This window comes from Acomys russatus, chromosome X (assembly GCF_903995435.1).
Source record: "Acomys russatus chromosome X, mAcoRus1.1, whole genome shotgun sequence".
NCBI classification, from domain to species: domain Eukaryota; kingdom Metazoa; phylum Chordata; class Mammalia; order Rodentia; family Muridae; genus Acomys; species Acomys russatus.
The window spans coordinates 20,987,259-20,999,062 of NC_067169.1; positions in this window are offsets into that span (position 1 = coordinate 20,987,259).

Sequence of the window (11,804 nt, forward strand, 5' to 3'; positions counted from 1 at the left end):
AAGCTTGTCAGTTTTATGAGATCCCATTTATTAATTGTTGACCTTAGAGCCTGAGCGGTTGATGTTCTGTTCAGGAAATTGTCTCCTGTGCCAATGAGTTCAAGGCTTTTTCCTACTTTTTCTTCTAACAGATTTAGTGTGTCTGGTTTTATGTTGAGTCCTTTAATCCACTTGGACTTTAGTTTTGTGCAGGGTGATAAATATGGATCTACTTGCATTTTTCTGCATGTAGACATCCAGTTAGACCAGAACCATTTGTTGAAGATGCTTTCTTTTTTCCACTGTATGTTTTTGGCTTCTTTGTAATCCCTAGGTGTGTGGATTACTATGTTCATAGCAGCCTTATTCATAATAGCCAGAATCTGGAAACAACCTAGAAGTTCCTCAACTGAAGAATGGATAAAGAAACTGTGGTACATTTACACAATGGAATATTACTCAGCTATTAAAAAGAAAGAAATCTTGAAATTTGCAGGCAAATGGATGGAATTAGAAATGAACATCCTGAGTGAGGTAACCCAGACCCAGAAAGACACACATGGTATACACTCACTTATAAGTGGATATTAGCCCAAGATAGATGTCCTCTGAGAGACTCCACCCAGCGGAGCCTCTGGACAGATGCTGGACTCCAGGTGAGAGTGGTATGGAAGAATGAGGGGGATGGAAGGACCCAGAGGGTTAAGGAGAAGATCAATGCCAGTGGATCTGGGCCCAGAGGTTCCTGCACAAACCATTGTACCAAGGACAATGCATGCAGTAAACCTAGATCCCCTGTTCAGATATAGCCAATGGACAGCTCATTCTCCACAGTTATGGAGAAAGTAAGTATTGCCTTTGACATGAACTCTTGTTCCCCCTATTTGATCCCTTTGCTGGGAGGCCCAGTAAGCACACAGAGGAAGGGAAGCAGGCTATCTGGATGAGACCTGATAGGCTATGGTCGTATGATGGCGGAGGAGGTCCCCTTCTGTCGGAGGTCAGGGGGAGGGAAATGGGGCAGAAGAAAGAAGGAGGGTGGAAATGGGAAGATACAAATGAGGGGATAATAATCAAGATGTAATCTGAATAAATTATAATAAATTTTTAAAAAGAATTAATATGAAGAAAAGATAGTACCAGAAGAAACCTATTAACTAATAAAAGGCTTGCAAGTGACATTTATGTTGCTTAATTAATTATAGTGTAAAATCTGTGTTGAGCCTAAAATATGATGGTATCTAGAAGATAAGCTCACAAGAGTTTGATTATATGTATCCATATAAACGTGGAAAGCTTTGGACATTAATTTATAATGAAATGACTAGTTAGATAAGACTACACTCTATCATTTTACTAATATATAAATGGAAATCAAAATTATAATACAATATTGTAAGGCTATAGAATTTATACTTAAGATTTACTCTGGTCTAAAAAAAATCTGTATTTTTTAATTGTTTATGAATAGCTGAATAGAACTGTGGTACCTTTACACAATGGAGTACTGCTCAGCTATTAAAAACAAGGACATCATGAAATTTGCAGGCAAATGGAATGGATGGAACTAGAAATGATCATATTGAGTGAGGTAACCCAGAACCAGAAAGACACACATGGCATATACTCATTTAAAAGTGGATATAAGCCCAACATAAATGTCCTCTGAGGTACTCCACCCAGCAAGGAATAGGGGCAGATACTGAGACTCACAGCCCGATTATGGGCGGAATGCTGAGAGTTGTATGAAAGAGTGGGGGAATGGAAGGACCTGGAGGGGTCAGGAGCTCCATATCAAGGAGGTGGAAATTTTTGCATCTTTACACTGACTTTGTATAGCTCAGATCTGACCGTTGTGAGTTAATATTATAGTACATTTCAAAGAGCCCTTTTACTTCTTATTATTTTTACTTTTTTGTTTTTAGCTTTCAGTGTGGCCCTTGTTATTTCTGCCCCTGACCCCCTAATTCTTATCTGGTCTGAATCTTAGAGCCTAATTCATTTAAAATGTTTTGAATTTTTATAGATTCTTTGAGTATATCATATACTGTACTTTGATCATATTCATTGCAACTTGTCCCATTAACTCCTCCCAAGTATGCCCCCACCACTTTATTCCCTCAACTTCATGTCCTCTTTTTAAAAATTCAATAGTCTTAGGATTTCTACTGCTGTGATGAAACACGATGACCAAAAAACAAGTTGGAGAGGAAAGGGTTTATTGGTAGTCCATCATTGACAGAAGCCAGGGTAGTAGTTCAATTGAGTAGGAACCTGGAGGCAGGAGCTGATTTGGAGGCCATGGAGGAGTGCTGTTTACTGGCTGGATTCCCATGCCTTGCACAGGCTACTTTCTTATAGAACCCAGGACCACCAGCACAGGGATAACATCACCCACAGTGGCCTGGGCCCTCTCACATCAATCTCTAATTAAGAAAATTCTCTATAGGCTAGCCTGTAGCCAGATCTTGTGGAGGTATTTCCTTAATTGAGGTTCTCTCCTCTCAGATGACTATGGCCTGTGCCAAGTTAACATAAAACTTGCCTGCACACCCATTAACTCTTCATTTCTGCTGTCTACATACTTCTGGGTGTGGGACCATCTGCTAGAGAAACTGACTCTCCTACCCTAGTAACTATCAATTGTTCATCGCTCCTCAGTTAGGAGCAGGGCTCATGACCCCCTTCCCAGTCCATGCTGGAATGTTGACTGGTTTGACCATGTGCAGGCAACCATGGTTGATATGTTTGTGGGAGTATCTATCCTGTTGTTTTCAGACAACATTGTCTCAACATGGTCCTTCCAGTCCTCTGGCTCTTACAATCTTTCTACTTCATCTTCAGGAAGAGGCTCTGAGCCATGGGGTTGTGTGTGACACTGATGTCTCATTTGTGGCTGACCATTCCTGAGTCACTTATCATCTGTGGTTTTGACCAGTTGTGAGTTTCTGCATTAATTACCACCTACTGTACAAAGAAACATCTTTAATGGGGCCCAAGAGTTGCAGTAGACTACATGCAGGCAGATAAAACTTAGAGGGAAGTTTGATAGTATGTCTTTTTAGAAAAATAAGAGTAACATGCTCACCCCAGGTGCCCATGAACTCCCCAACCTTGGGCTTGTGACCATATTTACAATAAGAGGCATGTATTTCCTTCTATAGAATGGTCTCTAAATCCATTCAGAAAGTGGTTAGTTGCCCTCATAACATATATAGCACTATTGCACCCGTCATACATCTTTCCATGCTTGTCGTTATTTTGGTACATAGGGTTCACAGCTAGGTAAGATTGATGATGACTTCTTCCCTGATACTTCAGCAGCCTGCATAGCCCCTTGCAGTCTGATGAGAGCTAGCTAAAAAGGAAGACGCTCCTGGTCAGAATCAACTAATTTTCTTCATGTGCTGTGACCAATGTGCATGGTGTCTTCAGCAATAGGACCCTATCATCAAGTTCGGGTGGGCAAAAAGAACAATGACAATAGCCTATGCTGTTTGTTGGATCTCTGGAACACCCATGACTCAAGGGAAACTATATCATTCCTGGTCCTAGACTTTTTACTTGGTAACATATTACTTTTGGGATGATCAGTATCCTATTCTTTACCTTTGATGTCAAAATACCATTCTGGCTATGTAATCCTGGAGTTGTCAGAGTGGAATAAATGCTGTGGCCAGGACAAGAATATTTGTACAACTTGGATTATAGAATATAAAGTGAGTATAGAAATGATACATGTGATCAGGAGGGAAATGGCAAGGCTGGTTGACAGTATTCACAAATATCTACTTGATTTGAGCTTATAAGACATGATGTTGAATTTGACTGAGAAGATAAGACTGGCCCAAGTGGGTAAAAAGTCTTTACCAAGATGATTAGATTATTTCATTCTATAGTTTAGTCTGAGAATGAATCTGAGACATGAAGAAATAAAGTGACAAAGGTAGAGATGAATAAAGAAAATGAGGGAAGGAGACAAGAAGGGAGGAATGTAGGAAATCTATATGTTATAATTTCTACCATATTCTAGTCCTTGCTAAATAGTCTTAATGTATCACTCCATTTAATCTCCCAAAACATCTTCGGGGTACACATTTCTTTCCTTTTTAGAGATGAGTCTTGCAGGTTCATAAAATGTAAACACTCAAACTCTAGAATCCTAGACTCTTCTGATGTTAGAATGCACATTCCTCATATCATACAGATGTGGCTGGCATAGAAGGGAAGGGCAGTAAGAGCATCCAACTTTAGTATCAGTACTGGGGAGGCAGAGGCAGGCAGATCTCTGAATTCGAGACCAGCCTAGTCTACAAAGTGAGTTCTAAGACAGGGCTACACAAAGAAACCCAACAAAGCAGAAACCTGAATATAAAGCTCAAAGATAGTTTGAGCCTGTGGCTGAGGCTCAAAATTATGGTAGGGCTTACCTCTTTCTCCCCGTGAATCCGTTTTGATCTATGGACCATGCTATCGAGGGATGTGTGAGTAACTACAATTCTATGATTTAGAAGGAAATTAAAATTAAGATAGGCTAGCATGTGCCTTCTCACAGTCAACTCTTGGTGCGGAGGAATCTCAAAATATTGTAATGAATTTAAATTCCATCACCAAATACAAAACTATTTCTATTTTTTCTCAGGTACTTTCTGGTAGGAAAGCTAAAAGAGTATTATATTGGGAGAAGATATCAATTCATTATGAAATTGTCAATGTTTTTTACACAATGGTAAAATTCAAGTTAAAAATAAACTTAAACATGATCTAACTCAACTCTCTTACTTTGCTTAGAAAAATACGGTTCTAGTAGCCAGCCATAGTGGTGCACACCTTTAATCCCAGCACTCAGGAGGCAGAGGCAGGTGAATCTCTGTGAGTTCGAGGCCAGCCTGGTCTACAAAGTGAGTCCACGACAGCCAAGGTTACGCAGAGAAACCCTGTCTCAAAAAACAAAACAAAGCAAAACAAAATTGAACAGTAAAAAGAAAGAAAGAAAAATATGGCTTTTACTATTGCACTAACCAAGGACAATACAAGTAGTAAACATTGAACCCCTACTCTGATCTACCGAATGGACAGGACATTCTCCACAGTCATGTGTAGAGCAGGCACTGATTCTGACATAAACTCTGGTGCTCCATATTTCAATATCTTCCCTTGGTGGAGAGGCCTGGTGGCACTCAGAGAAAGAATAAGCAGGCTACCAAGATGAGACTTGATAGTCTATGACCATATAGTAGGGGAGGAGGTTCCCCTCGGTTATAGACCTAGGGGAGGGGAATAGGGTGAAAGCGGGAGGGAGGGAGGAATAGGAGGATACAAGTGATGGGATAACAATTGAGTTGTAATCTGAATAAATTAATTAAATTTTAAAAAAGAAAAATATGGTTTTTAGAAAAGTAAAAGCTATGGGTAAAGTTGGAACTAGGATCTAATTCTATGTACACCACCTACCACATTGCAAACATTACATGACAATATTAGAAAGAATGTTATCTATAGGCCAAAAAATAAGCTTTTATAATTGCTTTTAAGCTATTATTCCTTAGAAATTATATTTATATTTTTTTCTAAATACAACTAATTATCTCCTGCTCTTGCATATGCTATATCAGAGGACCTGAGTTTATTGCTAGGATCCATATCAGGTGACCCACAACTGCCTTTAACTCTAGTTCCCAGGGGATCCAACACCTTTGGCTTCCTCAAGTACTTGTAGTCATATGCACAAGGACACACATGCACATATACGCAATTAAAACTAAGAAAAATAAAATTTAAAAAGAATTTAAGAATCTGACTGTTTAGGCATAAAACAGCCTATTTGAGACCTTCCCATTTTTTTTTTTTTTTTTACAAAATCAAAACTACTTTTTGATTTTAAGAATATGTTTATATTCATGAGAAAATATCAAGCATAAATATCAAGCATAAACTTACATTTGTCCCTAGTGTCCACACACTGCTTTGCCTGTCATCATTGTACTGCACCAGCACAGTGTATTTGTTATAATCAATAAACCAGCCCTGACTCATCAGTATCCCTCAAAGCCCTTAGACCACACTGAAGGGAAAGTGTTTTCGATGGCCTTTGACAGATGTATAATCTGCCACACTGGTATCACCTAGAGTAGTTTTGCTGCGGTAACAAAACAAACAAACAAACAAACAAAAAAACCAACTACCTCATGCTCCAGTTATTCATTTCTGCCTCCTTCCTAACACCTTGAAAACCAGCATTAAAGAGAAATATCACCAGGATGTTTATTTTATTTTATTTTTTACAGGCTGTCAAATAATTGGAATCATACAACAAAAAGCCTTTTCAGATTGGCTTCATTCTTCTAGCACTATGCATTGACAGTCCCTCTGCGCCTTTTCACAGCCTGACAGTTCATTTCTTTGTGTTATGTTTTGATGAGGATACTCAATAATTATATGAGCCAGGCAGCAGAAAATTTCAGCTCCACCTTATTTGAAAGGTTAAAATTGTTTGAAAAATATCTTGCTTGTGTACGAGTATTTCAAAGTCAACGTTCAAATCTAAGCTTTCACGCTTTGCACCACTAAAGGTCTCTCTTCCCCCAAGCCGAGGATGTTTGCTTTGAATTTCCAGTTTCTGTCACTGTCCCTTAGCTTTTCACCTACCCTTGTCAGCTGCAGCTTTAAGTGGGCAGTGTTTGCTGTTCGTGTCTGTGGAATGCCTCTCTGTATTTCCTCCCACCATCACTTCAGATATTTGGATACACACTTGGTGTAGCTATAACAGCACAGCTACTGGTTTTCCTATTTCCTGTTTGGTCCTCCAATCTGTCACCTTTTAACTCATCTTCCAGCTGTTCTAAGAATAGTGTTCCTGAAATCTCAGTCTTCTGTGTCATCTTCCTGCTCCAAACTTTTTTCAATATAGAAGCTGTTTTGTATTGTTCCACTGGGTAGGAGCACACTTGGCTTATTCATATACTTATTGCCCTAAGGTTTCCATTGTATTGCTATTTCTACTCTGGCTCTTTCCACCATTTAACTTAGTAATTATATTTATTATAATAAATGATCAAGATCTTAACTAAGCATTCAAATCTCCACAGCATTGTGTACCTAGCACAGAGCAGGCCATAAAATTGCTCCAATTAGCAATCTCCTGTTTCGCAGATCAAGGAAACAGTCAGGGAAAGAAGAACCCATCACCACTTAGTAAAGCTACTTGCACTTACCATGGCAAAATAACCATGAAAATATTTACCATTTCATTCATAAATGTATGATTCAGTGCCATTAACTGCACTTACAATGCTGTGTAGCCATCGTTATTATCTGTAACACAGCATTTTCATCAGACTCATCAAAAACCCCATGCCCCCTTGAACAATTTTCCTCCATCTTCTCCCCTCCATCTTACACACTGTCTACATGTGTTTGGCTATTTTGCATGGCCTCCATAAGTAGAAACATATTATTAAAATTCCTGGATTACATCAATAAGCAGTTTCATGTATTGCTGATCCATATCTCAAAAATGTTTCAGCAGTTTACAAAAAAGTAATACATGAAACTATCATGTAAAACAGAACATTCCATGCCTATGTTTATATCCGAAAGAATGGAGTTGCAAACTCAAGTATCTGTACAACAATGTTTCCCTCACAGTCATGACTTTGTTTATTTTTCAGTGTATTATTATTAATTGTTATTATTATTATTATTATTATTATTATTATTATTATTATTGATATGAATAGGTGCCTCATTATATATAAATGCTTGGATGTCTTACTCCCACCTTCACATCTTCTTTTACCTCCATTGAGTCCAAGCCTTGTACTTAAGCAAGGCATCTTCTGTATGTTCCTTTTTAAAAAATTATTTATTCATTTATTCACTTCACATCATGATTGCAGCTCCACTTCTCTCCTCCCAGTCCGCCCCTCCCCCCAACACTTCTCCTTCCCTTTAAGGCAGTGTCTATTTTGTTTTGAACTGAGTTTTTTTGCTGTTTTAGGGGGAATGAGAATTCTTTATATATTTAATCCCCTATCAGATATATACTTACAAAATATTTTCTCCCCTTTAGTATTTTTGTTGTTGTCATTCTCTTAAAACATCTTTTGGTTCACAAAAATTCCTAATTTTAATGAGGTCTAATTTTGTGTGTGTGTGTGTGTGTGTGCGCGCGCGCACACGCGCATGATGTGTTTCCTGTTGTTGCTTCGGTTTGTGGTATTGTAGTCCTTTTTAAAAACAAAACAAAACAAAAAATATTTTTACTGTAATCTTCCCTTTCTTTATATGCTCACAATAGATTAGTTTGGCTCCAGAGACCTAAGGAAGGATAAAGGTCAAACCTTATTATATGTTGAAGTGGCACTTCCTGGAGTAAAAAGCACTGAAACTAAAAATAGAGAAGAACGCCAATGAAACCGAACACTAGAAACTCAGACCCAAAAGCCAGGAAGACTTAAGACCCGTGTCTCATCCTCTAACATTCGGAGGGCAGAACATCATCACATCCACCTACAGATAAAATTAACAGTGTCTGGCAAAGATTACTCGAATTCAACAAACATAATTTGAATTTTATCCCTCTTTAAGGTATTTTTCTTGGTAAAGAGCTAAGTGAATCACCAAAAGGCCACATGACTGTTATACCCAGAGACCAGGAAACGGTTTGAAAACCTTTGACATTTTTCCAGGAAAATGTTAGTAATGGACTCCAGTATTCTTTTAGTGCATATAACATTCTGATGAAACATGCTGTAGTGTTCTTCCTATTGGTGCTGTAATTCAATTTTAGATGTGACTATCCTCTTGCATTAAAGACCTCACCCCAGTATCTCACCTGGATAATTTCTAATTATCACTCTAAACTGTCCACTCTTAACAATCTTGTTAGAATTTCTTTTCCTTAACTACAATGTCATATTTCCACCATTTCTTCATGCGATCTGACTCATATGCCCAGTGTTATCATTTTGGTAAGTACATTCAATTTAATTTGTTCTGTGACTATAGAAGTTCATGTAACCTCTTCTACAGTGGAAGATGCCATTTCAGGGTACCATAAATCTATATTCCGTAATCATTTATATATATGGTCCCAAATAAACTATCTAATAATTGCTTCATAGTAACTGCTATGGTTTACAATCACAAACCTACTAATAGGACTCCCACATGTTCTCCTATATATGTCTATACAGACATTACATCAACAGGACTGCACTATTGCAAGAGTGAAATGCAACTGGAGCAACTGCATATCTTGCACCTTTTCTAAAAAGCATGCCACATAGTCCTAGGTCAGAGCAAAACTAAACAGAGAATTCTCAACAGAGGAGTATCAAATGGCTGAGAAACACTTAAAGAAATGCTCAACCTCCTTAGTCATCAGGGAAATGCAAATCAAAACAACTCTGAGAGTCCATCTTACACCCATCAGAATGGCTAAGATCAAAAACTCAAGCGACACCACATGCTGGCGAGGATGTGGGGAGAGAGGAACACTCCTTCATTGCTGGTGGGAATGCAAACTAGTACAGCCACTTTGGAAATCTATCTGGTGCTATCTCAGAAAAATGGGAATAGGGCTTCCTCAAGACCCAGCTATTCCACTCCTTGGAATATACCCAGAAGATGCTCCAGCACACAACAAGAACATTTGCTCAACCATGTTCATAGCAGCCTTATTCATAATAGCCAGAACATGGAAACAGCCTAAGTGTCCCTCAGTAGAAGAGTGGATAAAGAAACTGTGGTACATATACACTATGGAATACTACTCAGCTATTAAAAACAAGGAATTCCCGAAATTTGTGGATAAATGGATTGAGCTAGAAATGATCATAATGAGTGAGTTAACCCAGGAGCAGAAAGAATCAAATGGTATATACTCACTTATATCTGCATACTAGCCCAAGGGGCATGTCCCACGAAAGCCTTCACTTACCAGGAAACTGGGACAGAGGGGAAGGCATCCTATTGGGACTCTAAATGAGAGACACATGGGAGAACAGCAAAATAAAAGGATACAGAGGGTCCTAGAAATCTACAAGTAGAACAATATGATAGGCAGATTTGGGCCCAGGGGTCCCGCTCAAACTAAGGCACCAGCCAAGGACAATACAGGAGGTAAACTTTAAACCCCTTCCCAGATCTAGCCAATGGTCAGAATATTCTCCACACTTGAGTGGAGAGTGGGATACGACTTTCTCATGTACTCTGGTGCCTCACATTTGACCATGTCCCCTGGAGGGGGAGACCTGGTGGCACTCAGAGGAAGGACAGCAAGTAGCCAAGAAGAGACTTGATACCCTATGAGAATATATAGGGGGACGTGATCCCCCTCAGGAACAGTCATAGGGGAGGGGAATAATGGGAAAATGGGGGGGGGGAGGAATGGGAGGATACAAGGGATGGGATAAACATTGAGATGTAACAAGAATAAATTAATAAAAAATAAATAAAAATAAAAAATAAAATAAAATAAAATAAAAAGCATTATACTTCCAAAAAAAAAAAAAAAGTGTAACATCACTTCAAAATTACATATAGGACCAGCAGATCATAGGGAGGACATTATTTTTGCTTTCTTTCACATTTGATTCTATCTACATCACTTAAATTATGTTATGCATGTTGTGATTTTAATGTCAGAAGAAAAAAAAACCCAATTTGATCACTTCCCCCTGGCAGACCACAAAGAAAGAGGATATGGGTAGTCCAGATGAGACTTTGTTGGCTGAGGTCAGATATTAGGGGAGGGGGGGCTACCGTTTCTGAGTACTAGGGTAAGGAGGGAGGAGGTATGAGGGAGGGAGGGTGGGATTGGGAGGTGACATGGTAGAAGGCTACAATCAGGATGTAAAGTGAACAAATTAAAAATTAAAAAAATATTTTAAGTCTGTTACAATGGAATTCACATGTAGCAATAACGTTCACAGGATATGTTCCATGTTCCTGGTATTGTGTTTTACATATATTACCAGTTATTGACTTTTTTAAAGATCATGTATTTATTATTTATACAATATTCTCCATGCATATCAGAAGAGGTCACTGTATCTCATTACAGATGGTTGTGAGCCACCATGTGGGTGCTGGAAATTGAACTCAGGACCTTTGGAAGAGCAGAGAGTGCTCTTAACCTCTGAGCCGTCTCTCCAGCCCCAATTATTCAATTTTTAAAAAGCCTATTAAGTAAGGTTAATACTATTTTCTTTTTAAATATATTTTATTAATTTATTCATATTACATCTCAATTGTTATTAATACTATTTTCTTTATAAAATAATTGACAAAATTGAAATACAGAGATTATTCAGTCTCATCAAATATACATAGCTAATAAGTACTTTCCAAGTGTGGGCCCACGCATGTACGTGTGTGTGTGTGTGTGTGTGTGTGTTAGAAAAATATAAATATATAAATATTAGCAAATGAAGATATACATATTTAAGGAGGAGAAGGGAGATAGAAAAATACTAGATTTACATATCTCATTCTGTCAGTGATATTTGGGGTAGGAAACAGGTGTGCTAGTCAAGATTCTCTATAGGAACAGAACTGAAAAAAGGGATAAATAAACACTGAAGGGACTCTGGGCCAGCTTGAACATGGCGAGCATAGCTCTGGCAGGCCTTGCCCTTCTCCCCCATCCCCTCTGTCTTGCTAAAAAACATTAGATAACACCCCTAAAGCTAGCCACCAAGGCCTATGCCTTTATTTGACCACTTCCTCCTCCTGAGGCTGACCACAAAGGTCCAGCTATCAAAGTATTGAGGTCCAGCAATCAAAATTCCCCTTTGGCTCACATAATTAACCAGCCCAAT